Raw genomic sequence first — 25939 nt, 5'->3', positions numbered from 1 at the left:
AACCATTTACCATTCAAATGGTCCTCAAAAGAAAGCAGGGGTAGCCATCCTTATATCAGATAAACTAAAATTTACCCCAAAGACTGTAGTGAGAGATGAAGAGGGACACTATATCATACTTAAAGGATCTATTCAACAAGAGGACTTAACAATCCTCAATATATATCCCCGAATGTGGGAGCTGCCAAATATATAAATCAATTATTAACCAAAGTGAAGAAATATTTAGATAATAATACACTTATACTTGGTGACTTCAATCTAGCTCTTTCTATACTCAATAGGTCTTCTAAGCACAACATCTCCAAAGAAACGAGAGCTTTAAATGATACACTGGACCAGATGGATTTCACAGATATCTACAGAACTTTACATCCAAACTCAACTGAATACACATTCTTATCAAGTGCACATGGAACTTTCTCCAGAATAGACCACATATTGGGTCACAAATCAGGTCTGAACCTATACCAAAAGATTGGGATCGTCCCCTGTATATTCTCAGACCATAATGCCTTGAAATTAGAACTAAATCACAACAAGAAGTTTGGAAGGACCTCAAACACGTGGAGGTTAAGGACCATCCTGCTAAAAGATGAAAGGGTCAACCAGGAAATTAAGGAAGAATTAAAAAGATTCATGGAAACTAATGAGAATGAAGATACAACCATCCAAAATCTTTGGGATGCAGCAAAAGCAGTCCTAAGGGGGAAATACATCGCAATACAAGCATCCATTCAAAAACTGGAAAGAACTCAAATACAAAAGCTAACCTTAAAAAAAAACAAAAAAACAAAAAAACAAAAAAAACAAAAGCTAACCTTACACATAAAGGAGCTAGAGAAAAAACAGCAAATAGATCCTACACCCAAGAGAAGAAGGGAGTTAATAAAGATTCGAGCAGAACTCAACGAAATCGAGACCAGAAGAACTGTGGAACAGATCAACAGAACCAGGAGTTGGTTCTTTGAAAGAATTAATAAGATAGATAAACCATTAGCCAGCCTTATTAAAAAGAAGAGAGAGAAGACTCAAATTAATAAAATCATGAATGAGAAAGGAGAGATCACTACCAACACCAAGGAAATACAAACGATTTTAAAAACATATTATGAACAGCTATACGCCAATAAATTAGGCAATCTAGGAGAAATGGACGCATTCCTGGAAAGCCACAAACTACCAAAACTGGAACAGGAAGAAATAGATAACTTAACAGGCCAATAACCAGGGAGGAAATTGAAGCAGTCATCAAAAACCTCCCAAGACACAAGAGTCCAGGGCCAGATGGCTTCCCAGGGGAATTTTATCAAACTTTTAAAGAAGAAACCATACCTATTCTCCTAAAGCTGTTTGGAAAGATAGAAAGAGATGGAGTACTTCCAAATTCGTTCTATGAAGCCAGCATCACCTTAATTCCAAAACCAGACAAAGACCCCACCAAAAAGGAGAATTACAGACCAATATCCCTGATGAACATGGATGCAAAAATTCTCAACAAGATACTGGCCAATAGGATCCAACAGTACATTAAGAAAATTATTCACCATGACCAAGTAGGATTTATCCCTGGGACACAAGGCTGGTTCAACACCCGTAAAACAATCAATGTGATTCATCATATCAGCAAGAGTAAAACCAAGAACCATATGATCCTCTCATTAGATGCAGAGAAAGCATTTGACAAAATACAGCATCCATTCCTGATCAAATCTCTTCAGTGTAGGGATAGAGGGAACATTCCTTGACATCTTAAAAGCCATCTATGAAAAGCCCACAGCAAATATCATTCTCAATGGGGAAGCACTGGGAGCCTTTCCCCTAAGATCAGGAACAAGACAGGGATGTCCACTCTCACCACTGCTGTTCAACATAGTACTGGAAGTCCTAGCCTCAGCAATCAGACAACAAAAAGACATTAAAGGCATTCAAATTGGCAAAGAAGAAGTCAAACTCTCCCTCTTCGCCGATGACATGATACTCTACATAGAAAACCCAAAAGTCTCCACCCCAAGATTGCTAGAACTCATACAGCAATTTGGTAGCGTTGCAGGATACAAAATCAATGCCCAGAAGTCAGTGGCATTTCTATACACTAACAATGAGACTGAAGAAAGAGAAATTAAAGAGTCAATCCCATTTACAATTGCACCCAAAAGCATAAGATACCTAGGAATAAACCTCACCAAAGATGTAAAGGATCTATACCCTCAAAACTATAGAACACTTCTGAAAGAAATTGAGGAAGACACAAAGAGATGGAAAAATATTCCATGCTCATGGATTGGCAGAATTAATATTATGAAAATGTCAATGTTACCCAGGGCAAATTACACGTTTAGTGCAATCCCTATCAAAATACCATGGACTTTCTTCAGAGAGTTAGAACAAATAATTTTAAGATTTGTGTGGAATCAGAAAAGACCCAGAATAGCCAGGGTAATTTTAAAAAAGAAAACCATATCTGGGGGCATCACAATGCCAGATTTCAGGTTGTACTACAAAGCTGTGGTCATCAAGACAGTGTGGTACTGGCACAAAAACAGACGCATAGATCAGTGGAACAGAATAGAGAATCCAGAAGTGGACCCTGAACTTTATGGTCAACTAATATTCGATAAAGGAGGAAAGACTATCCATTGGAAGAAAGACAGTCTCTTCAACAAATGGTGCTGGGAAAATTGGACATCCACATGCCGAAGAATGAAACTAGACCACTCTCTTTCACCATACACAAAGATAAACTCAAAATGGATGAAAGATCTAAATGTGAGAAAAGATTCCATCAAAATCCTAGAGAAGAACACAGGCAACACCCTTTTTGAACTCGGCCATAGTAACTTCTTGCAAGATACATCCACGAAGGCAAAAGAAACAAAAGCAAAAATGAACTATTGGGACTTAATCAAGATAAGAAGCTTTTGCACAGCAAAGGATACAGTCAACAAAACTCAAAGACAACCTACAGAATGGGAGAAGATATTTGCAAATGACCTATCAGATAAAGGGCTAGTTTCCAAGATCTATAAAGAAGTTATTCAACTCAACACCAAAGAAACAAACAATCAATCATGAAATGGGCAAAAGACATGAACAGAAATCTCACAGAGGAAGACATAGACATGGCCAACATGCACATGAGAAAATGCTCTGCATCACTTGCCATCAGGGAAATACAAATCAAAACCACAATGAGATCCCACCTCACACCAGTGAGAATGGGGAAAATTAACAAGGCAGGAAACAACAAATGTTGGAGAGGATGCGGAGAAAAGGGAACCCTCTTACACTGTTGGCGGGAATGTGAACTGGTGCAGCCACTCTGGAAAACTGTGTGGAGGTTCCTCAAACAGTTAAAAATATACCTGCCCTACGACCCAGCAATTGCACTGTTGGGGATTTACCCCAAAGATACAAATGCAATGAAACGCCGGGACACCTGCACCCCGATGTTTATAGCAGCAATGGCCACAATAGCCAATCTGTGGAAGGAGCCTTGGTGTCCATCGAAAGATGAATGGATAAAGAAGATGTGGTTTATGTATACAATGGAATATTACTCAGCTATTAGAAATGACAAATACCCACCATTTGCTTCAACGTGGATGGAACTGGAGGGTATTATGCTGAGTGAAGTAAGTCAGTCAGTGAACGTCAAACATTATATGTTCTCATTCATGTGGGGAATATAAATAATAGTGAAAGGGAATATAAGGGAAGGGAGAAGAAATGTGTGGGAAATATCAGAAAGGGAGACAGAACGTAAAGACTGCTAACTCTGGGAAACGAACTAGGGGTGGTGGAAGGGGAGAAGGGCTTGGGGTGGGAGTGAATGGGTGACGGGCACTGGGGGTTATTCTGTATGGTAGTAAATTGAACACCAATAAAAAATAAATTTAAAAAAAAATTGCTCATTCAAGACCTAGTCACTAAGTCTCCAGAAGAATGTAAACACCAAAAAAAAAAAAAAAAAAAAAAAGGCGATTTCAATGGTTATTGGTATGGAAAAAAAACCTGCACAAAAGAATATTCTCCTGGTAGTGGGCCTACTGTGTGAGCCAAGTAATTCCCTAACGTGAAATATATGTGAGATTTCACACACAGTATTTCAACTGCCATTTTAAATTTCTAAATTTGCTTAATTTACCTCTGTAGTTTTTCTTAAATTTGGAAGATCTTCTCAGATTTTGCCCTCTTTTAAATAGTATGATCATATTATTTTACCATTCTGCTGGATCACGCTTTCTTCTCTTATTTATATTCCATGCTCCAATTTTTCTAGAGATTATTGTTGGTGGTTTTTTTTTTCAAATTCTTAATTCAGCATTTATTTATTTTTCTTTTTATCATTCATATCATAAAACCAATCAGTTCTATGAATTTACTGCTAATTCAGAATTGGCTTTATGCCATGCAAATGACAATGTTCTCATATTTTACAATTTTACAGGAATATATTGTTTTGAACTTGATTTACTCTTTCATAGAAGAGCTGCGTTGAAGAGCAATTTTAATTGCACAAGGATAGGCATGCTTTACTTACCCTTTACTACGGCTATCTCATTTCTAAACTATTTTATTTGCTGAAATAAAATCACTATGCAAAATAAATATTGAACCATATTTAGTAGGCCTATTTCTGATTGCATTACTGCGTAATTTGGGATTTTCTTTTTTTTTCTTACTCAGTCAAATGAGAAAAATCAGCTGATGCTCAGTGGTTGCCAACTCCATAACTGAGTGATATGTTTATCTTTTCTTCCAAGTCATCCTCCTGGCCTTAGGAGTAATAGTCCTTTCAATTCTGACTACATCTGAATTTAGTGCGGAGGACCACGGCTCTGAGTTCTCCATCGTCTACATATTTCCTATGAGAATGGACTTTTATGTTCATACTTTGGGTCATAGTAGAAACAACTCTAATCTGAAGTTCTTACTTTTGCAAACTCTCTACTTCTTATATCTCCAGCTGATTTTGGTTGTTTTGATTTCTGTCTTTCTACATGTATGATGTGCCACAATCATTGTTCTTATATATTGGATCTGTAGATTGTCCTCTGAGTTAACAGCAAGACCAGTGAGCATGGTGCACTTCAGTACTATTTGCAAAACTCTGGATTTTGACTCTGTTGAATGAAGAGGATGGAAAAAAGAGGAGGTGTTAGAAGGAGGATTGGGACAATAACTGAGGCATGATGATATTGCCTGATTCAAAAATTGTTTCCTGTCATAAGAGGGTTGTTCCTAATTTTTGTTTAATTTGAGGAGGAACATGCAGATGTGCCCTAGCTTAGAACATTTTGCTGTCACTCTTTTAGCTCTCATTCCTTAGAAAAAGAATCTACAATATATGAAATTAATATTATTTATTAATACATGCTAAAAGATGCAGCATAGTGGACAATCCAGTAAAATTTAGGAAATAATTTTCTTCTATTTTCTTCATTATGTAGTTTCATTGCCATTTAAACTGATTTTCAAAGCAGTTCTGAACAACTGAATTTTAAAACAGGTGAGACAATGAAGGTTAGAATTCTGCTATGGTAATTCCCATGGAATAGCAGTTTCCCTAAGAAGCCCCTCCCCGGATATGTGGAAAACAAAAGCATACTTCTAAATAGCCTGTGGATCAAGGAAATCAACAGACACAAACATTAGAAAATCTTTTGAAGGCAAGTGAAACAAAAGCAAAAATGAACTATTGGGACTTCATCAAGATAAGAAGCTTTTGCACAGCAAAAAAAAAAAAAAAAAAACAGTCAACAAAACTAAAAGACAACCTACAGAATGGGAGAAGATATTTGCAAATGACGTATCAGATAAAAGGCTAGTTTCCAAGATCTATAAAGAACTTATTAAACTCAACAGCAAAGAAACAAACAATCCAGTCATGAAATGGGCAAAAGACATGAACAGAAATCTCACAGAGGAAGACATAGACATGGCCAACAAGCTCAAGAGAAAATGCTCTGCATCCCTGGCCATCAGGGAAGTACAATTCAAAACCACAATGAGATACCACCTCACACCAGTGAGAATGGGGAAAATTACCAAGGCAGGAAGCCACAAATGTTGGAGAGGATGTGGAGAAAGGGAAACCCTCTTGCCCTGTTGGTGGGAATGTGAACTGGTGCAGCCACTCTGGAAAACTGTGTGGAGGTTCCTCAAAGAGTTAAAAATAGATCTGCCCTACGACCCAGCAATTGCACTGCTGGGGATTTACCCCAAAGATACAGATGCAGTGAAACGCCGGGACACCTGCACCCGGATGTTTATAGCAGCAATGTTCACAATAGCCAAACTGTGGAAGGAGCCTCGGTGTCCATCGAAAGATGAATGGATAAAGAAGATGTGGTTTATGTATACAACGGAATATTACTCAGCCATTAGAAATGACAAATACCCACCATTTGCTCTAACGTGGATGGAACTGGAGGGTATTATGCTGAGTGAAATAAGTGAATCAGAGAAGGACAAACATTATATGGTCTCATTCATTTGGGGAATATAAAAAATAGTGAAAGGGTATAAAGGGGAAAGGAGAGAAAATGAGTGGGAAATATCAGAGAGGGAGACAGAACATGAGAGACTCCTAACTCTGGGAAACGAACAAGGGGTGGTGGAAAGGGGATGGGGGTGACTGGGTGATGGGCACTGAAGGGGGCACTTGATGGGATGAGCACTAGGTGTTATGCTATATGTTGGCAAATTGAACTCCAATAAAAAAAAGAAAATATTTTGAAGAAAATGAAAATAAAACATATTAGAATTAGTAAGAAACCATTTGTGTATTACTATTTTTTCTTCAAAAAGGAAAAATTATGCTTATGTGTTACATAATTTTTGCCAAACAAGGATTGTTATAAGGAAGTGATATTTTGTTTCTATCTCCTTGGATGTACAACTGTCAAATTCTGCTAACAGATTGGTTTGTAAGATTTCAGACTTTTCACTCTGCTTAGTGTATACAAAAGATATTACTTAGGCAACCACAATGTATAATGCATAGATACTTTCTTCTATCAATTAACAGTGTATCATAATGACTTCACCCATGTGTTTGATAATACAAGGAATCAGATAGAAAAACACATATGTTTCAACAACTACTTCAACTTCACCCACATAAAAACAAAAGAAGATTCTCTGATCTTTCAGTGGAGGCACTGACATCTTCTGAGTGTGCACTTGATTTTAGTTATAATTTTCTTTTTATTGTAAAGGTCCAGAATGCTTCAGAACCAAGATTAAGCATCTTAACTATGATCCTCTGACTCATGCAAGAGGAATAAATCTTCCTGTTTATTCACGTAACTTTTACTGCAGTAATCATTTGGGAATGTAATCATTGGTTTGCATAAGTTTCTCCATTATTAGAATGTTAAATTTTAAAGTTAGGGATTGGAATATATTTGTCATTGTATCCTTGAGATATAAAGCCTTGTCGAGTATTTTATATTAATTAGTAGATAAAGGAAGCTGTAAATAAATGGGAAAATTAATATGAAAGAATCTACATCATCCCACAATTGAATGCAGCCAGTAGTTTTCATCATGTCCTTGTCAAATAATACCAATTTCCATCCCAATACTTTTCTTCTCCTTGGCATTCCAGGAATGGAGGCTATCCACGCTTGTCTGTCAATGCCTTTCTGTTTTGTCTACCTGAGTGCTCTCCTGGGTATTTTTGCTATTCTATTTATAATCAGAACAGACTCCAATCTGCATGAGCCCATGTTCTTCTTCCTCTGTATGCTCTCTGTGACTGACATGATCATCTCCACTACTGTCAGGCCCAAAATGCTAAGCATTTTTTGGTTCCATGGCAGTGAGATCTATTTTGAAGCCCTTGTACAAGTGTTTCTCATTCATTCATTCATTATGCATCATGGCCTCAGGGTTTATCTTGGCCATGGCCTTTGACAGGTATGTGGCAATCTGTGATCCTCTGAGACATTCTACTATCCTGACACATGGAATCATCAAGAACTTGGGGCTGGTTATTGTCTTCCGTGGGGTTTTGCTCTTCAGTCCTCAACCATTTATGCTTCGGTGGCTTCCTTACTGTAGAACTAATATCATCCCCCACACTATGAATTTATGGCACTGATCAAGCTTGCTTATGCAGAGACCAGAATCTACAGAATCTACACCTGACTGCTGCCTTCTTCACTGGAGGTTTAGATTTCTTATTGATCCTATGTTCCTGTTATCATTCTCTACGCTGTCTTCCATCTTCCATTCAAGGCTGCTCGGCTCAAGACCTTAGGCACATGTGGATCCCATTTGTGTGATCTCAGTAGCCTACACTCCAGCCTTTTTCTTCTTCCTTACTCACAGATTTGGTCACCATATGGCTCCTCATACTCATATCTTTGTGGCTAACATATATCTTCTAGTTCCACCCATGGTAAACCCATTGATCTATGGCATAAGAACCAAGAGGATCAGAGATCGAGTCCTTCAAGTTTGGACTTCTCACCAATTCTGAAGCAACCAACTCTTCCTTAAGAAATTTTTTTTTATGGAGAAAAAAAAAAAAGGCTTAACTTCTTTCTAGAATTCTGAATTTCTACATCTTCCATTTTTAATGTTCAAAGTATTAGTTAGCATTGACTAGATTTTGTTCCCTTCTGGAAATTTGCTTATGAAATGGTTGACTTAGCTTATTTATTCTTAATACATTTGCTGGTAGTGCATTATCTCCACTATTATTTGATCTCATGTGTTGTGTTTGCTCCCATATGACTATCCTGTCTTATTACCTTTTCAGAGGTGGTTTTTATTTATTCATTATCTCTTTAAGAAGATGCTGTACATTTGTATATGTCAGTTAATGAGATTGCTTATATCTCCTGAACAGTAAGATTGAAAGAATTTTAAATATGTAATCTTAGAAATTGTGTTGGTTCTTGCAAAATGTTTTCTGAGCAGATGATGAAAGTGTCATGTCATGCTTTCCAGAGGCCTTTGTGAAGAGTTTTGTGATATAATCTATCTAATTAAATCTATCTAATGGGTTAATGTATTACTGAAAATAAAAGCAGTTAAAGACACCAGTTTCAACAGCTGTGCCAGAAGTTGCTTTTTGCTGGGTTTCTCAGGTACATGACATGTAGATACTGATCATGTGTCATTTTCCAATTCTCTCAGGAAGAAAGTTCATTAACAGTCTGCACTCATATGGACAACAACAGCAAAGGCATCGATTTTCAATTCTCCTGCTGTCCTGATATAGCTCAAAGGACCCTGGACACTCCATACATTCTGGAAGATGTCCTATTGGTTCATTTTAAAAGATTAGTTGAGCCCTGAGTGGAAAGTTTGTTGGAGGCCTTGGTAAGATACATGTGTTCCAAAGAATGAAAAATAAACCTTCTGAATATTAAGTGGTTTCTCTCAAGAGCAAGTTTTTTAAGAGTTTGTTGGTCTCAGGCAAGTTCTAAAATAAAGGATGAATGTTTGCATCTGATACTTCCCCACACAAAAGTAAGCATGATTTGTGGTACATTTTTCATGTGTCAGAGACAACACATTTCACACATGGAATTATATCTGCAAACATTTATCAAGTGATAGGAAAGACTTTAAACTTTGAGTTATGTCCAAAGCAAGAACGATTATGAAGCAGGTCTTGGCTAAAATGGAAATAGCCCAGTGCCACAGACCTGGCAGTCTCTAAGTGATTAGAATATTTTGGTGAATAGATACCATGTACATTTTATGGTTAATTTCAATGAAAGAATCACAGTGTAGATCTCTGGAGTTCCTGAGCAAATCCATGTCAAATGCAGACAAAAATTATACATTAAAACTAACAAAAAGAAAAATCAGCCACAGTTCCTGTAGCCAATCTGGGCTTCTAGGGAGGGGGCATCTACACTTGTGTAGATTAAAAATCTTATGAAGACATGACATAATTTATATTGGTGTGTTTATTCTTCTTAGTTGACACAACTCATCTGGGGCTTTTATTGGCATCTTCTATACAACCTCTGTTTGAGAAGTTTAGGGAAGTTGTAATTTACACTTAGGACTATGAGAAAAAATATTTATGGGAAATCCAAGAACATTCTGAATAACATGATTCTCTTAAATTGACTTATATCATTGTTATAAAGTCCGTTGCATTTCACAGGGATATTTTGAGATGTGATAATATTCTACAACACTTTGAGCATTGACCAGCATTACACATTGACCTTGCAATGTGACTGGCTTAGAGGAAGAGGTCAGATGAATAAATTCAGGATAAGAACATCCCAGGATGTCTAGATGGGTAAAGCATCCGTCTCACATTCCAGCTCTTCTTGTGACCATGCAAAGAAGAGAGATAATGTGATATGTGATTGGGGCAATTGACAATCTGGTTGCAGCAGGAATGGCAGCTTTATTGTTCATGAGTCAAAAATAGTGCCTTACTAGCACAAAACAGTACTGTGCACCATGGTATAAAATAATGTTAGGTATGCAGGCAAATGATGGACTCAGCTGATTAACTGGGAAAGAAGGTTCAGGCATAGTTGCCCTCACCATGACTGAGTTTCTATTCACATCCAAGGACCCAAATCCAGAGAAAGGATTATGAAATTTGGAATGAAAGTAAATTTGTGTTTGGAGAAAGATTTACCTTCTCCACTTTGGACTATAAATGGTCCTAGACATATCTGAGATCATGCATATGACAATGCCACTGGGGTAAAAGATAGTGGCCAAACCAAGCCATGCCACCTGGCTGACACTGGAAAGGTGTACTTGCAAGGCCATACACAAAAAGACCTACTATAGGGTCTGTGGGTTGGCTTTTACCCCACTAGAGCTCCAACTTATGGAGAATCACTGGGAACTTCTGTAGCTCTGAGGGCTGGAGTTTTTGTAGAATAGTATACTGCAAGGACAAATGCAACAGGGATGGTGCCTGTTTGATCTGGGTGATATTCTAGGGGCAACAAGCACAATAGGAGAGACACTGTAGTGCAGCTAGACAAAAGCTTTTTCAGCTGTGACTGTTATACTAGAATATTCTATCCTAAAACCTAACCAATATTCTCTGCTTTCATCTAGTAAGATATGTTGGGAATGTAGACTCAGAAACTCCCTATAATGAGGAACACTGACTTGATGTGTTTAAAGCTCAAGCTAAGAAGTTATAAATGACAGTTTCTTACTTTGGTACTGGAATCTGTGCATTGAGAGAAAATGTCAATAACTATGGGATGCAACAAAATCAGTGGTTGAAGAGAAATCCCAAGCTTAAAATGCAAACATTTTAAGAGATGAGAATTCAAAAATAAGTAAGCTTTCCCATCAAGAAATAAAATAATTGCATCAGCAGAAAGAGAAATCAGAGAATCGACCCCATTGACAATTGCACCAAAAACCATAAGATTTCTAGGAATAAACCTAACCAGAGAGGCAAAAGTATGCTGAAAACTCTAGGACACTTATGAAAGAAATTGAAGAGGACACAAAGAGATGGAAAAACATCTCATGCTCATGGATTAGAAGAGCAGATATTGTTAAAGTGTCTTTACCACTCAAAGCAATCTACACATTCAGTGCAGTCCCTATAAAAATAGCACTAGCATTTTTCACAGAGCTGGAACAAAAAATTCTAAAATACGTATGGAACCAGAAAAGATCCCTAATAACTAAAGTAATGTTGAAAAAGAAAAGCAAAGTGGGAGGTAACACCATTCCAGGCTTAGAGCTGTCATCACCAAGACCGTGTGGTACTGGTACAAAAACAGACAGATAGATCAATGGAACTTAATAGAAAACCAAGAAATGGACCCACAACTATGTGGTCAACTAATCTTCAACAAAGCAGGCTTGATTTCCAATTTAAAAAAAGACCGTCTCTTCAACAAATGGTGTTCAGAAAATTGGACAGAGATATGGAGAAGAAAGTGGTTGGACCACATTCTTATACCATACTCAAAAATAAATTTTTAGAAGACCTAAATGTGAGACAGGAACTGACCAGGATCCTAGAGAAAAACACAGACAGTGACCTCTTTGACCTTCATGATAGCAACTTCTTAGTACACACATCACTGGAGGGAAGAGAAACAAAAACAAAAATGAACTATTAGGACTTCATCAAGACAAAAAGCTTCTGCATAACAAAGGAAACAACGAAATTAAACGAATTAAAAGGCAGCCTACAGAATGCGAGAAGATATTTGCAATTGACATATCTGGTAAAGGGTTAGTATCCAAAATCTATGAAGGACTTATCAAACTCAACAACCAGAAAACAAATTATCCAGTTAAGAAATGGACAGAAGACACGAATAGACATTTTTCCAAAGAAGATATCCAGATGGTTAACAGACATGTGAAAAGATGCTCAATATCACTCATTATCAAGGAAATACAAATCGAAACCATAAGATACCATCTCACACCTGTCAAAATGGCTACGATTAACAATACAGGAAAATAACATATTGGCTAGGATGTGAAGTTGCACTGCTGGTGGGAATGCAAACTGGTGTAGACACTCTGGAGAACAGTTTGGAAGTTCTTCAAAAAGTTAAAAATGGAACTACTGTATGATCCAGCAATTGCATTATTAGGTAATTACACAAAGGATACAAAAGTATTGATTCAAAGAGATACATGCACCCCAATGTTGCATTATCAACAATAGCCAATCTATGGAAAGAGGCCAAATGTCCATCAACTGATGAATGGATGGAGAAGAGGTGGTATAAAAATACAATGAAATATTACTCAGCCATCAGAAAGATGGCAATCTTGTCATTTGCAATGACGTAGATGGAACTAGAATGTATTATGCTAAGCAAAATAAATCAGTCAGAGAAAGACAAATACAATATGGTTTCACTCATATGTGGAATTTAAGAAACAAAACAGATGAACATAGGGAAAAGGAAGGAAATATTAAATGAGATAAAAACAGAGATAAAGGTAAACTATTAGTTGATAGACTTAAGGGTAGAGAACAAACTAAAGGTTGCTGGAGAGGAGGTGGGTGGAAGGATGGGCTAAATAGGTGGTGGGCATTAAAGAGGGCACTTATTGTGATGATCACAGGATGTTATGTGTAAGTGATGAATCACTAAATTCTACTCTTGAAATCAATATTACACTATATGTTAACTAAATTGAATTTAAATTAAAAATGGGAAAATAGTAAAAAATGCAAATTAAATAAAAGGAAGGACATGATGAAGATAAAATTAGAATTGAAATGAATAAATAGTGCTAATAGCAGTCTTACCTTGAATAGATTTCATTTTTTTCATAGCTGTTGTTTGCAAAATATATGCCTTTAAGTTTGTACATATTGAAGTGAAACACACAACAATGAACACATAGAGTTCAACTTGTCTCCATTCCTAAGAAGTAAAAGTATTTTCTCCATGAGTATAACCATTTAGCTGTTTACCACCGGGATTCATCATGATGATTCAGAGAAAAAAAAAAAAAAATCTGTGCCACACTCTTGTGCATTACCTTATTTTTTATACCATAGATGATAAGGTTGACTGCAGATGGTACCAGGAGGTATATGGTAGACAGAAGAATGTGGGTCAGTGGTGCTAAATGTCCAAAATGGTAGCTGAAGGAGTAGAAGTTAAGAGTATAAAACTCAGGGCAGCCTGGGTCGCTCAGTGGTTTAGCACCACCTTCAGTCCAGGTCGAGATCCTGGAGACCCGGGATCGAGTCCTATGCCGGGCTTCCTGCATGAAGCCTGCTCCTCCCTCTGCCTGTGTCTCTGCCTCTCTCTCTGTGTCTCTCATGAATAAATAAATAAAATCTTTTAAAAAAAGAGTATAAAACTCAGGAAGAACAAAAATACGAGCTGTATATGTATCAAATGCTTCAACAGTGACTCCTTTTGATGTAGACAAAAATGGCCTGGAAAATAAGGGTATAGGATGAGGAAAATAACATGTATGTTATTTATTTATTTATCACTGTATGTAAAACTACAAGGAGACCACATGTGTTATTGACTTGGATGTCTTCTGCAGCTAGCTTGACCACAGCCATGTTGGTAGTTACACTGGAATAGAAAATATGTAGTCTTTTGATTAAAACTGGAAAAATATCAACAAGTACTATTGCTTGAATTTCCACAAACAGCACCATAGTAACCAAGATGAAAGATGTGAGGATGGATGTGTGACTCAGTGGATCATAGATGCCAACATTGCAGTCAAAGGCCATGGCCAACAGGATGCCAGATTCCATGCCCTGCAAGGCGTGGATGAAGAAAAGCTGGGCTAAGCAAGCCTCAAAAGCCACGGAGCAGCAGCCAAACCAGAAGATGGCCACCATCTTGGGAGCAATAGCTACACAGAGTCCTATGTCAGTGGCTGCCAGCACTGCTAGGAAGATGTACATGGGTTGATTCAAGTTGCATTCTGGGGGATGATAATCAGTAAAATGATGATACGGAGAAGCACCACCAGGCACACTACAAAGCTACAAAGAAGGAAAACACAATCCAAAATTGCACACACTCTAGTCCAGGGATCCCATTTAGCATCACTGTTGTGGGGTCCAGATATGACAAGTTAATGGATGCCATGGAAGTTAGTGATTTCTCTTCATCACTAATTCTCATTCCTGCAGAAAGAAAATGGGTGGGAATGAAAAGGAAATAGACCCCATAACTATCATTCAGACATATTGAACCCTGAAGAAATAAGAGCTTTGGATGACAGTTTGGCCAGACTATTGAGAGGTTTTATGCTATATACCAACACAGCAGTAGCAAGCAATCCTAGGAAGCCTCTACTAGAGTCATATGTGAACAGGAAGAATGTCAGGATTTCTGACTTATTCTTTATGAAAATGGAAACCATGAGTCTGAGTACTCTGATCTTTTACATTTCCCATGACCTTTAAGCTGGGCTGCTTGAAACACCATCTTTAGGCTTTCTTTCTTTATTTACTTATAGATACTGGTTCAGTTTTGCTGCAAAATGCTGCAGATTTGCATTTCAAATTTGCAAATGCAGATCCCCTCTGGGCATCCTGTAGTCCTAGAAGTTCTCCACTTCTGTTGCCCCGTGTGGGTGAGTAGATAGCTTAAGAGAACCTTCACTCTCAGTTGATAATAGTACCAGTCCCAGGGGATAGGTTATGTATACCTGAGTCTGCGGCATTGGTTCTCAAGTGGAGATTGAAAGTTTAGCTGTCTTACATTCACTCAAGCTATCATAAAAATATTGAACAAGTCACCGTTTGACAGGGCATTGAGTGTGGCCCTTCAAGGAAATTTGAAGAAGATGGTCTGTTTTCAAAGGCAGCTAGGGATGGTTAGTTCTCTGAAAGAATTAAGTTCACTTAAGTTCAAAGTGGATTTTTTTTTAGTAGAATAGGAAGAGTGGAATATGGAGGATATTTTTTATAGAGGAGCTTAGGAAATTAAAAAAAAAAGAATAGAGAGAAACATTTTAATAAGATTAACACTAAAAATAGGATAGAATGTAGTCAGAAGCAGAACTTAGCCAGTTTAGAGATATCATACTGTTGGATGAGCATGATGTTTTCTTTCCAGAAGTTAAATGTCAATGTATCATTTTGTAAAATTGCATATCCTCTGGTTTCCACAATGGGGATCCTATTTTTTCTTAATAATTTTACACTATACTATGACTCAGTATTAAGGTTCTATAGTCTGCACTATACTATGATAATTAGCTGTGGTTTGAATCCTGAATCACACTTTTGACTATAATGACCAACTTTCAATACCTCCCTAGTTTTATACTCTTTATAGAATGACCTGAGATCTCTTTAATGGAGTCCAAATTTCATATTTAAGAAATTTATTTTTGTTTCTTAGTGGTGTCTTTTCATTAATCATTCTCTAATATCTAATATTTAAACCAGTTCCCATTTTACTCATCTTTCCATGTCAAAACACTGAAATCACTCCCAAAAGGGACTTCCTCTAAACTGGCCATATCCATACACCCTGGAAAAGGGAGCCTTTTTCATATAGCAGTGGAAGTCTCTGTTTCTCTCTGGGGGCAATCTCTTGAGAACGGTCATATAAACAACCATTTCATGGTCACTTAAGGCACATGTGTGGAGGTATCAAAGAATTTTTGATGCAATAATTCTTACATTAATAAAGAATAATTGGTAATGAGTGCTGAGATCTCTTTGCTTATGGGCCTGCAACAATATGAGTGAATAGACTATAGTCAAATAGACATGTTATGGATTACAGCAATAAATATTGTGAAAACTAATTTCTCTCGATGTTTGTAGGTTATATTTGGAAATAAGTAGTGGAAGAAATGATGGACTATGTGGAGGATGTTGCCAATAGATGTGAATGTGAGTTGACAGAATGATAGAAACTAAGAAAAAAAGAAATCTCAAAATCTGAATAAATCAATAGCTCCTAAATATCTGGCTGACATTGTAAAGGTGAGAAATAAATATTATACTTAGCTGCATCCACTTAATGATAATGCCTTTATCATATCATTTACCTTTTATGAAATCCTGCTAAGTTATACACCTGCTTATACACCTGATAGTTTACCCATCTGTAAATTAACAACAATTACCTCACTTACCCTGGTGCTAAAGGAGATCATATATAGAACACATCAGTGGTTGGCACAGTCCACATATGTTCTACAGCAGTTTATGAAAAAAACCGATTATTTTGTCAAGACAGAAACAAGCTGCACAATATTTATAAGACAAGAAAAAAAAACACAGAAGTGTAAACTCATTGATAATAGAAATGAAAATATTGTCAAAGAGGAGGATTCCAGAGCTAAAGAGCTTCCTTCCATCTTCCTGTATATAACTTGACCACAGCCAAAATAAGAAGGTGATGTCTCAACTACTTTGTAGATTTGTATGCAGTTAAAAAATCACGATTTTTACAAAATTTTGTAACAATTACTCTTTTACAGACTTTATGAGTTAGTAGGAATAAAACGAGATGAGTCCAGTGCATCTGAATTACCTTAGATACAACTATTATGAAAAACAACAAAGCGATGGATTTGATGAATCTTACCTTTCAAAATAACCTAAATGCTATCATAAAAGGGATTGGCTCCGTCTTAGTTACTGAGTAGAAGAGAAAGAAAGATTTTAATAAATAATCTCTGGCAGAGGCAAGAGGTCAGAAAGGAGGTCAAGGTATCTTTTCCTCCATCATAAAAAGGATTAAGGTGGTGTTTGAATGGATCAGACACTAAAGTTTTTCATGGCCTACAATTTTCCTGTTTCTCCTCCTTTCTGTATCATTCAAACAGCCCACATCTCCGCAGACATAGGTGGTTGATTATCTCATCCTTTCTTATTTTCAGTGAACCTGAGAACATTAAGGTTAATAGGCATCCAGGTTACTAGAATCCAGAATCATAAAAACCACTTTGATGTATCACAAATTATTAGAGGGCCGTAAATAAGAGAAAATTGAACTGAATTATCTTCAAAACTCCTTCAAATCTATATTATATTAGATTTACATTCATCTGTCCTCCAATTCTCCTTTAGTTGATGAAAAATTCTAATCAGAGAATGGAAATAACATGGCAATGGATAGAAAAATTAATGACCAAAGCAGGAGTGGAAAAAGTTAATCTATCCATTCTCTCTTAAAATAAAACCCATTATAGCCCCTTATTCACTCCCAGTTCCTAAACTGTAGGGGCAGAACTTCACCTGGATAGAGCTGAGGGCTGATTTGCCATGTGAATAGGTGAGTTGCATCTTTGTTCCCACCAACATTTCCAGCAGAGGTAGATATTAAAGGAAAGGTTACTAGGCCTTCCTGGGTGCTTGGGCTGATCCCAGAGCATCATTACCTTCCTGATCCCCAGAATGTCATTATCTTTCTGATCCCCAAGCTTCCTTCCCAGGAGTGAGTTGGACTGGCCCTGCAACATAAGGTCAGAGAGTTTTCTGAATTCTAGAAGGAAAGAGTCTGCCTGGATGGAGAATTGGGAACTCTCTGATCTTGGGTTAGGTTTAGAGAAATTTGAGCATGAGCTCATGAGGAATGAAGTCACTAGAATGTGAGAAATAAAGTATAATTATGTTTTCCATCCTCTGTTTCCTGACAGGATCTATAGATGAAGTAGTATAGCAATTACTATTGTGCAGATCAATATTATAGTAATCTTGCTCCACTCCACCTCCTCCCTCTTTTTCCCACTACTATTACATTTTATTCCGGTTTCTCCTTCACCTCCTCCTCTTCTTCCCTTTCCTACTATGAAGAAGGTTACTACTGTTGCCGAATATTTTATAGTAATTTTTAGCTTTTTGTTTTGTTTTGTTAAAGGTTTTATTTATTTATTCATGAGAGACACAGAGAGAGGCAGAGACACAGGCAGAGGGAGAAGCAGGCTCCATGCAAGGAGCCCAACATGGGACTCGATCTCGGGATCAAACCCTGGGTTGAAGGTGCCACTAAATAGCTGAGCCACCCAGGCTGCCCTAATTTTTAGCTTTAAATGAATTTTAGGCATTTCTGTTTTCAAAGACAACATTCTCCAAGCTTCCCTGGGTCATTGGGGGTATTTAATAAATCATCATTCTTTTTTCTCTTTCTTGAATAGAGTGGGCACTAACTTCAATGACAACATTTCTACTGTGTCACAGGGATGTATTCAAAACCCCCAGATTAAAAGCTTTATAGGTTATTGTTAGTAATAACAATAAATGATTTAGAAATGGCGGATATTTCATTTTTAAAAAATTTTATTTATGTATTCATGAGAGATACAGAGAGAGAGAGAGAAGCAGAGAAATAGGTAGAGGGAGAAGCAGGCTCAAGGCAGGAAGCCCGATGTGGGACTCAATGCTGGGACTCCAGGATCTCCCTGGGTGGAAGGCCGGCACCCAACCTCTGAGCCACCCAGGGATCCCCAATGGTGGGTATTTTAAATGCTGGCTGCTTTCCAACCCAGAGTTTTAGTTAAGTCACCGAATATAGAAAATTATTGATTAATTGATTGCAACGTGAATGTGGCAAACTGCTTTTCTCTAATAAGCCTGCAGGTTACTGGCTTTTAGAAGACAGTGGCCAAAATGCAAGGATTTCCACCTAGATATTTTTTTATCTGGGTGAGGCTCAACTGTCTGACACTCCCCATTAATATTAGTATTGTTCTACCGATTACATTATAAATATTACTTGCATTCTTTACTTCTTTTTAGGATGTAAAACCTAATTATTTTCTCTCATATCTGCTTGGGTTTTACAATCTAGACAATGAAGTTCATCACAAAATGAACAAGAGTATGCATATTGGGCATGGTCCTTTAGATGTGTGAGGGAAGCCTCCAGCCAACTTGGTACAGCATCATGGCTATGAAGTACAGGACCACAGAAAATTGTTGGAGAATGCAGGTGTAAGAGTCTTAACCAGCCATCAGGAGACACAATACTTGGTACAATTACAGGATCAGTATATAATAAATGAAAATGAGGAGGAAATCAAATCTGAAGTGGAGAGAATCATCAACAGTTCAAATATGTTATTGATTCTGGTATTTGAGCAAGGGTGTGTTATGATAATGGAATGCAGGGAATTAGAATAAAAAGAATGTTGGACTGACAAAAGCATATACTTCTCAATAGTATAGGAAAGATGCCTCTACTTTATAGTGAATGTTCCCTCAATAATGATCAAACTGAAAGAAAAAGAAAATGTCAATCTGATCCTGATAATTAAACTGTTGGTGAAGATGGATGGATGAATAGTGCATCGGATGAGTAATGACCACAGAGTGGTCAAAGGCTATTGACAGAATGACAACATACCTGGAAGAAAAAAATAATGTGTGAATGATGAACATTTGGGTAAGGAAAGTAAATTACAAAGAAACAGGAAAAGCTTGGTAAACAGTTTAACTTTACACATAAGGGAACCAGTAAAAAAAAAAAAAAAAAAAAGAGCAAAGCGCAAGATGAGTAGAAGGATGGCAATAGTGAAGATCAGAGCAGAAAAATAAATAAATGACATAGAGACAAAAAAAGAAACAAAGAAAGAGAAGAAAAGGAAAAAATCTAACTTCTTTAAAAAGATAAATAAAATTGATAAACTCTTAGGCAAACTCATCAAGAAAAAAAGAGAAAGGACCCAAATAAATAAATCTGAAATAAGAGAAATAACAACTGATACCACAGAAATACAAAGGATTATATGAGAATGTAATAAGAAATCATATACCAAAAAACTGGACAACCTATAAGAAATGGAAAAATTCCTAAAAATATACAATCCTCCAAAGATCAGCCAGGAAGAAATAGAAAAACTGAACAGATTGATTATAGGTAATTAATTTGAATCAGTTATCAAAAAACTACCAATAAGTAGAAGTCCAGGACCAGATGGATTCATGGATGAATCTACCATATTCTTTTTTTTATTTTTATAAATTTATTTTTTATTGGTATTCAATTTGCCAACATATAGAATAACACCCAGTGCTCAACCCGTCAAGTGCCCCCCTCAGTGCCCATCACCTATTCACCCCCATACACCGCCCTCTTCCCCTTCCACCACCCCTAGTTCGTTTTCCAGAGTTAGCAGTCTTCATGTTCTGTCTCCCTTTCTGATATTTCCCACACATTTCTTCTCCCTTCCCTTATATTCCCTTTCACTATTATTTATATTCCCCAAATGAACGAAAACATATAATGTTTGTCCTTCTCCGATTGGCTTACTTCATCAGCATAATACCCTCCAGTTCCATTCACGTTGAAGCAAATGGTGGGTATTTGTCATTTCTAATGGCTGAGTAATATTCCATTGTATACATAGACCACATCTTCTTTATCCATTCATCTTTCGATGGACACCGACGCTCCTTCCACTGTTTGGCTATCGTGGACATTGCTGCTAGAAACATCGGGGTGCAGGTGTCCCGGCATTTCATTGCATCTGTATCTTTGGGGTAAATCCCCAGCAGTTCAATTGCTGGGTTGTAGGGCAGATCTATTTTTAACTGTTTGAGGAACCTCCACACAGTTTTCCAGAGTGGCTGCCCCAGTTCACATTCCCACCAACAGTGCAAGAGGGTTCCCTTTTCTCCGCATCTTCTCCAACATTTGTGGTTTCCTGCCTTGTTAATTTTCCCCATTCTCACTGGTGTGAGGTGGTATCTCACTGTGGTTTTGATTTGTATTTCCCTGGTGGCAAGTGATAACAGAGCATTTTCTTATGTGCATGTTGGCCATGTCTATGTCTTCCTCTGTGAGATTTCTTTTCATGTCTTTTGCCCATTTCGTGATTGAATTGGTTGTTTCTTTGCTGTTGAGTTGAATAACTTCTTTATAGATCTTGGAAACTAGCCCTTTATCTGATATGTCATTTGCAAATATTTTCTCCCATTCTGTAGGTTGTCTTTGAGTTTTGTTGACTGTATCCTTTGCTGTGCAAAAACTTCTTATCTTGATGAAGTCCCAATAGTTCATTTTTGCTTTGTTTCTTTTGCCTTCATGGATGTATCTTGCAAGAAGTTACTGTGGCCGAGTTCAAAAAGGGTGTTGCCTGTGTTCTCCTCTAGGATTTTGATGGAATCTTGTCTCACATTTAGATCTTTCATCCATTTTGAGTTTATCTTTGTGTATGGTGAAAGAGAGTGGTCTAGTTTCATTCTTCTGCATGTGGATGTCCAATTTTCCCAGCACCATTTATTGAAGAGACTGTCTTTCTTCCAGTGGATAGTCTTTCCTCCTTTATCGAATATTAGTTGACCATAAAGTTGAGGGTCCACTTCTGGGTTCTCTATTCTGTTCCATTGATCTATGTGTCTGTGTTGTGCCAGTACCACACTGTCTTGATGATCACAGCTTTGTAGTACAACCTGAAATCTGGCATTGTGATGCCCCCAGATATGGTTTTCTTTTTTAAAATTCCCCTGGCTATTCGGGGTCTTTTCTGATTCCACACAAATCTTAAAATAATTTGTTCTAACTCTCTGAAGAAAGTCCATGGTATTTTGATAGGGATTCCATTAAACGTGCATATTGCCCTGGGTAGCATTGACATTTTCACAATATTAATTCTGCCAATCCAGGAGCATGGAATATTTCTCCATCTCTTTGTGTCTTCCTTAATTTCTTTCAGAAGTGTTCTATAGTTTTGAGGGTATAGATCCTTTACCTCTTTGGTTAGGTTTATTCCTAGGTATCTTATGCTTCTGGGTGCAAATGTAAATGGGATGGACTCCTTAATTTCTCTTTCTTCAGTCTCAGTGTTAGTGTATTGAAATGCCACTGACTTCTGGGCATTGATTTTGTACCCCCCCACACTGCGAAATTGCTGTATGAGTTCTAGCAATCTTGGGGTGGAGGCTTTTGGGTTTTCTGTGTAGAGTATCATGTCATCGGTGAAGAGGGAGAGTTTGACTTCTTCTTTGCCAATTTGAATGCTTTTAATGTCTTTTTGTTGTCTGATTGCTGAGGCTAGGACTTCCAGTACTATGTTGAATAGCAGTGGTGAGAGTGGACATCCCTGTCTTGTTCCTGATCTTAGGGGAAAGGCTCCCAGTGCTTCCCCATTGAGAATGATATTTGCTGTGGACTTTTCGTAAATGGCTTTTAAGATGTTGAGGAATGTTCCCTCTATCCCTACACTCTGAAGAGTTTTGATCAGGAATGGATGCTGTATTTTGTCAAATGCTTTCTCTGCATCTAATGAGAGGGTCATATGGTTCTTGGTTTTTCTCTTGCTGATATGATGAATCACATTGATTGTTTTCATGGTTGTTGAACCAGCCTTGTGTCCCGGGGATAAATCCTAGTTGGTCATGGTGAATAATTTTCTTAATGTGCTGTTGGATCCTATTGGCTAGTATCTTGTTGAGAACTTTTGCAACCATTTTCATCAGGGATATTGGTCTTAATTCTCCTTTTTGGTAGGGTCTTTGTCTGGTTTTGGAATTAAGGTGAAAGTGACATTGGTCCTGTGTAAGGAACACTCTAGGCAGACAATGGTTACTCCCTGGAAGTATTCAGTGTTTTTCCTCACACCTTCAAGTATCTGGAGAAGCAGTTTCCTCCTTCAAATGGATCATATCCTGTTATGAATATGGGACTCTGACCTTATAATTAGGAGAAATTTCCTTCCATGACTGATATTTTAGCCTGGGCTGGGTCTCCATGGATACAAAGCAGCTTCTGAGCTCTCCCTGGGAAGCAGCTTCTGAGCTCTCCCTGAGCTCTCACTGGGAAGCCAGTGGCTGAAGACAATGTTCTTCCTTAGAGAGAACACATCTCTTGAGAAGTGGAAATACTTTTACAGCAAAGAAACTGTTGCTCTAAATTTTTCTTTTTTTAATATTTTATTATTTATTTATTCATGAGAGAGAGAGAGAGAGGCAGAGACATAGACAGAAGGAGAACCAGGCTCCCCGCAGGGAGCCGGATGCAGGACTCCATCCTGGGACCCCAGGATCACACCCTGAGCCGAAGGCAGATGCTCAACCACTGAGCCACTCAGGTGTCCCTCCAAATTTTTCATTACTGAATCACTTTTCAGTCTCAATTTCTTGTCAAATGCTGATGTGGAAAAGATTCTCAGTGTCATGGAAAATCAATAGAATGCTGAATACATGAGATCATGCATGAAGGCAATATTAAAGTTTGAACTTAAAAAGAAAGAAAGCAAGGAAGATCAACACTTAAGCATTTATCTAGAAGGCCTTCAGTATTTTTGAGAACGTAAAGAGATACAGAGCCAGATTAGAGGCAGTTAGCATGTCCAGGAAGAGGTACCTGGGAACGCTTGCCTGATGGATACCATCATGATGATCATGTTGTGTACCATTGAACAGAAGGGAATGGTGATTCCAATGTACACAGACTCCAGTTCAATGATGCCTGTTACCCAAAAGGGGAAAATATGGAGTTTGTACTACTGAGAGGAAACATGACTTCAGGGCTATCTGACTTGATTGGAGTGAAATGCAATGTCTGGAGTAGTTATTTCATTCAATATATGATTTTATAATCTAGAAGTAAATATTTGGATCATGAATGACCACTAACTAGTCTCTAATACTTTTCCCTTCAACTAACCCTGACTGTATGGATCATAGAAGGTAAATCATTTCCTAGAGCATAACATATTTAAATCTAGACTAAAGGAATGTGTGTTTATATTGATTGTTTTCCTGAAATAACATGGGTTCAGTTATTTTAAGTCTCCATTTTATTAACTTCATTTTAAAATTATTTTTAAGTATTTTAATAGACTATTTTCAAATAGTTTAGATTTAGAGAAAAAATTGAGAATATAGATAAATTCCATATATCCCTCATGCACGGTAAAATTTGTTACAATCAATCAGCCAGTATTAATATATTAATTAAAATTTAAAATTACTCATGGCTCTTTGCTTTTTATTTAATGTATTTTTTCTCTTACAGGCTCTCATCCAGAACAACACATCTCAACCAAACACATGTTTGGTCACCAAACCATAAGCAATTATTCTGTTACTTGCCATGTCTCTTTAGTCTCTTGGCTGTTTGTCAAACCTGTTTTTGTGGACTTTAGTATTTTTGAAGATCAATGGTGAGGGACATTGTGAAATGGGTATCTATTGGAACTTGTTTGATTCTGCCCTCATGATGAGAATGGGGTTATGGATTATTTTAGAGGAAGATTATAGATATAAGGTGTCACATTCATGATATCATATGAAGGATATATATTTCTGTCATGTTTTCTGTTTATATTAACCTGGATCACTTCACTGCTGGTTTTTGACAGGTTTCTTTGTTGCTACCACTTTACAAACACTGTTCATGCTAAGTATTTTAGTGTTCTTTTACATTAAATGAATATTTTTCAGTACTCAATATAAGACATTGTAATACATTTTTGATAGACTTGTTTCTCTCTTTAAAACACTCTTCCAGTTGGATTCATGGACATCATACTTCCCTAATACTATTATTGCTTCCTTTTCAGGCTATTTTTGGGGATTCAACTGAATCTTATTTTAATGTCCAGGGTTTTTAGCATATTATGTTATTTTATTTACTTAGTTAAGTCATCCACCCTCATGATCTCAAACACCATGTTTGTAGCCATGATTTGCAAATTCAGTATCCAGCTACACTCTTCTGATCAGCTACTTGAAACATATATCAAACCCCCAGCTGGATATCTCTCCTTAAATGAACTTTGGGAAGGGACACCTGAATGGCTTAGTTAAGCGTCTGACTCATTTTAGCTCATGTCACGATCTTAGGGTCATGAGATTAAGTCATGAGTTGAGCTCCTCACTCTGTGTGGAGCCTGCTTAACATTCTCTCTCTCCCTCTCTCTGCTCTTCCCCCACTAAAAAATGTACCTTAGGCAGATCACATAAATAAAAAAATATATTTCTAAAACAAATCCCATTCACCCACACCTTCCTTATAATAGCACATGGCTATAGGACATCTGTAGTTACTCATTCCAAAAGCTGCTCTTATTCCTCACAATCAATCACCAGTCTTATGATCCCATCTATTAAATATATATTATATCCACCCACTTCTTGAAACTCCTTGACTGGACCCTTGTTCAGTCACTACAGTAACCTTTTGTTAGGACTTGTATCTAGTCTTCTGCCATCAACACTTGTCCTCATCTATTTGATAGCAGGTTTGATGTTCTTACCATAAATATTTCATCATTTCATCATTCTAATTGCAATAAATTAGTATTTTCATATTGCCCTGAGGATTAAATCAAAATCTCATCTTTTCTAATCTTGGATCTGTCTACTATTCAATTTTTATACCTGAATTTTATAGTCATTTATTCACCCGTTTTTCATAGAGTCTGGTGTATTCAGAGTTTTGTTTTTCTCTCTATTTTGCCTGAAAATTGTTTCTCTTATATTTCTCAGGCTATTTGTCCTCAGTTTTCAAGCCTCAATTGCATATTGCTTTCTCAGAGGTATCATTAC

The 25939-nt window shown here is 37.2% G+C and overlaps 1 pseudogene; it reads right to left on the bottom strand.

Moving 5' to 3' along the window:
* Positions 1–13413: 13413 nt before the first annotated feature.
* Positions 13414–14567, bottom strand: LOC140615284 (olfactory receptor 52A1-like; annotated as a pseudogene).
* Between the last annotated feature and the right edge of the window lie 11372 nt (positions 14568–25939).

This window comes from Canis lupus, chromosome 23 (genome assembly GCF_048164855.1).
Source record: "Canis lupus baileyi chromosome 23, mCanLup2.hap1, whole genome shotgun sequence".
NCBI lineage: Eukaryota > Metazoa > Chordata > Mammalia > Carnivora > Canidae > Canis > Canis lupus.
The sequence above is the reverse complement of the archived record's forward strand: the minus strand, read 5'-3'. Positions and strand labels throughout refer to the sequence as shown.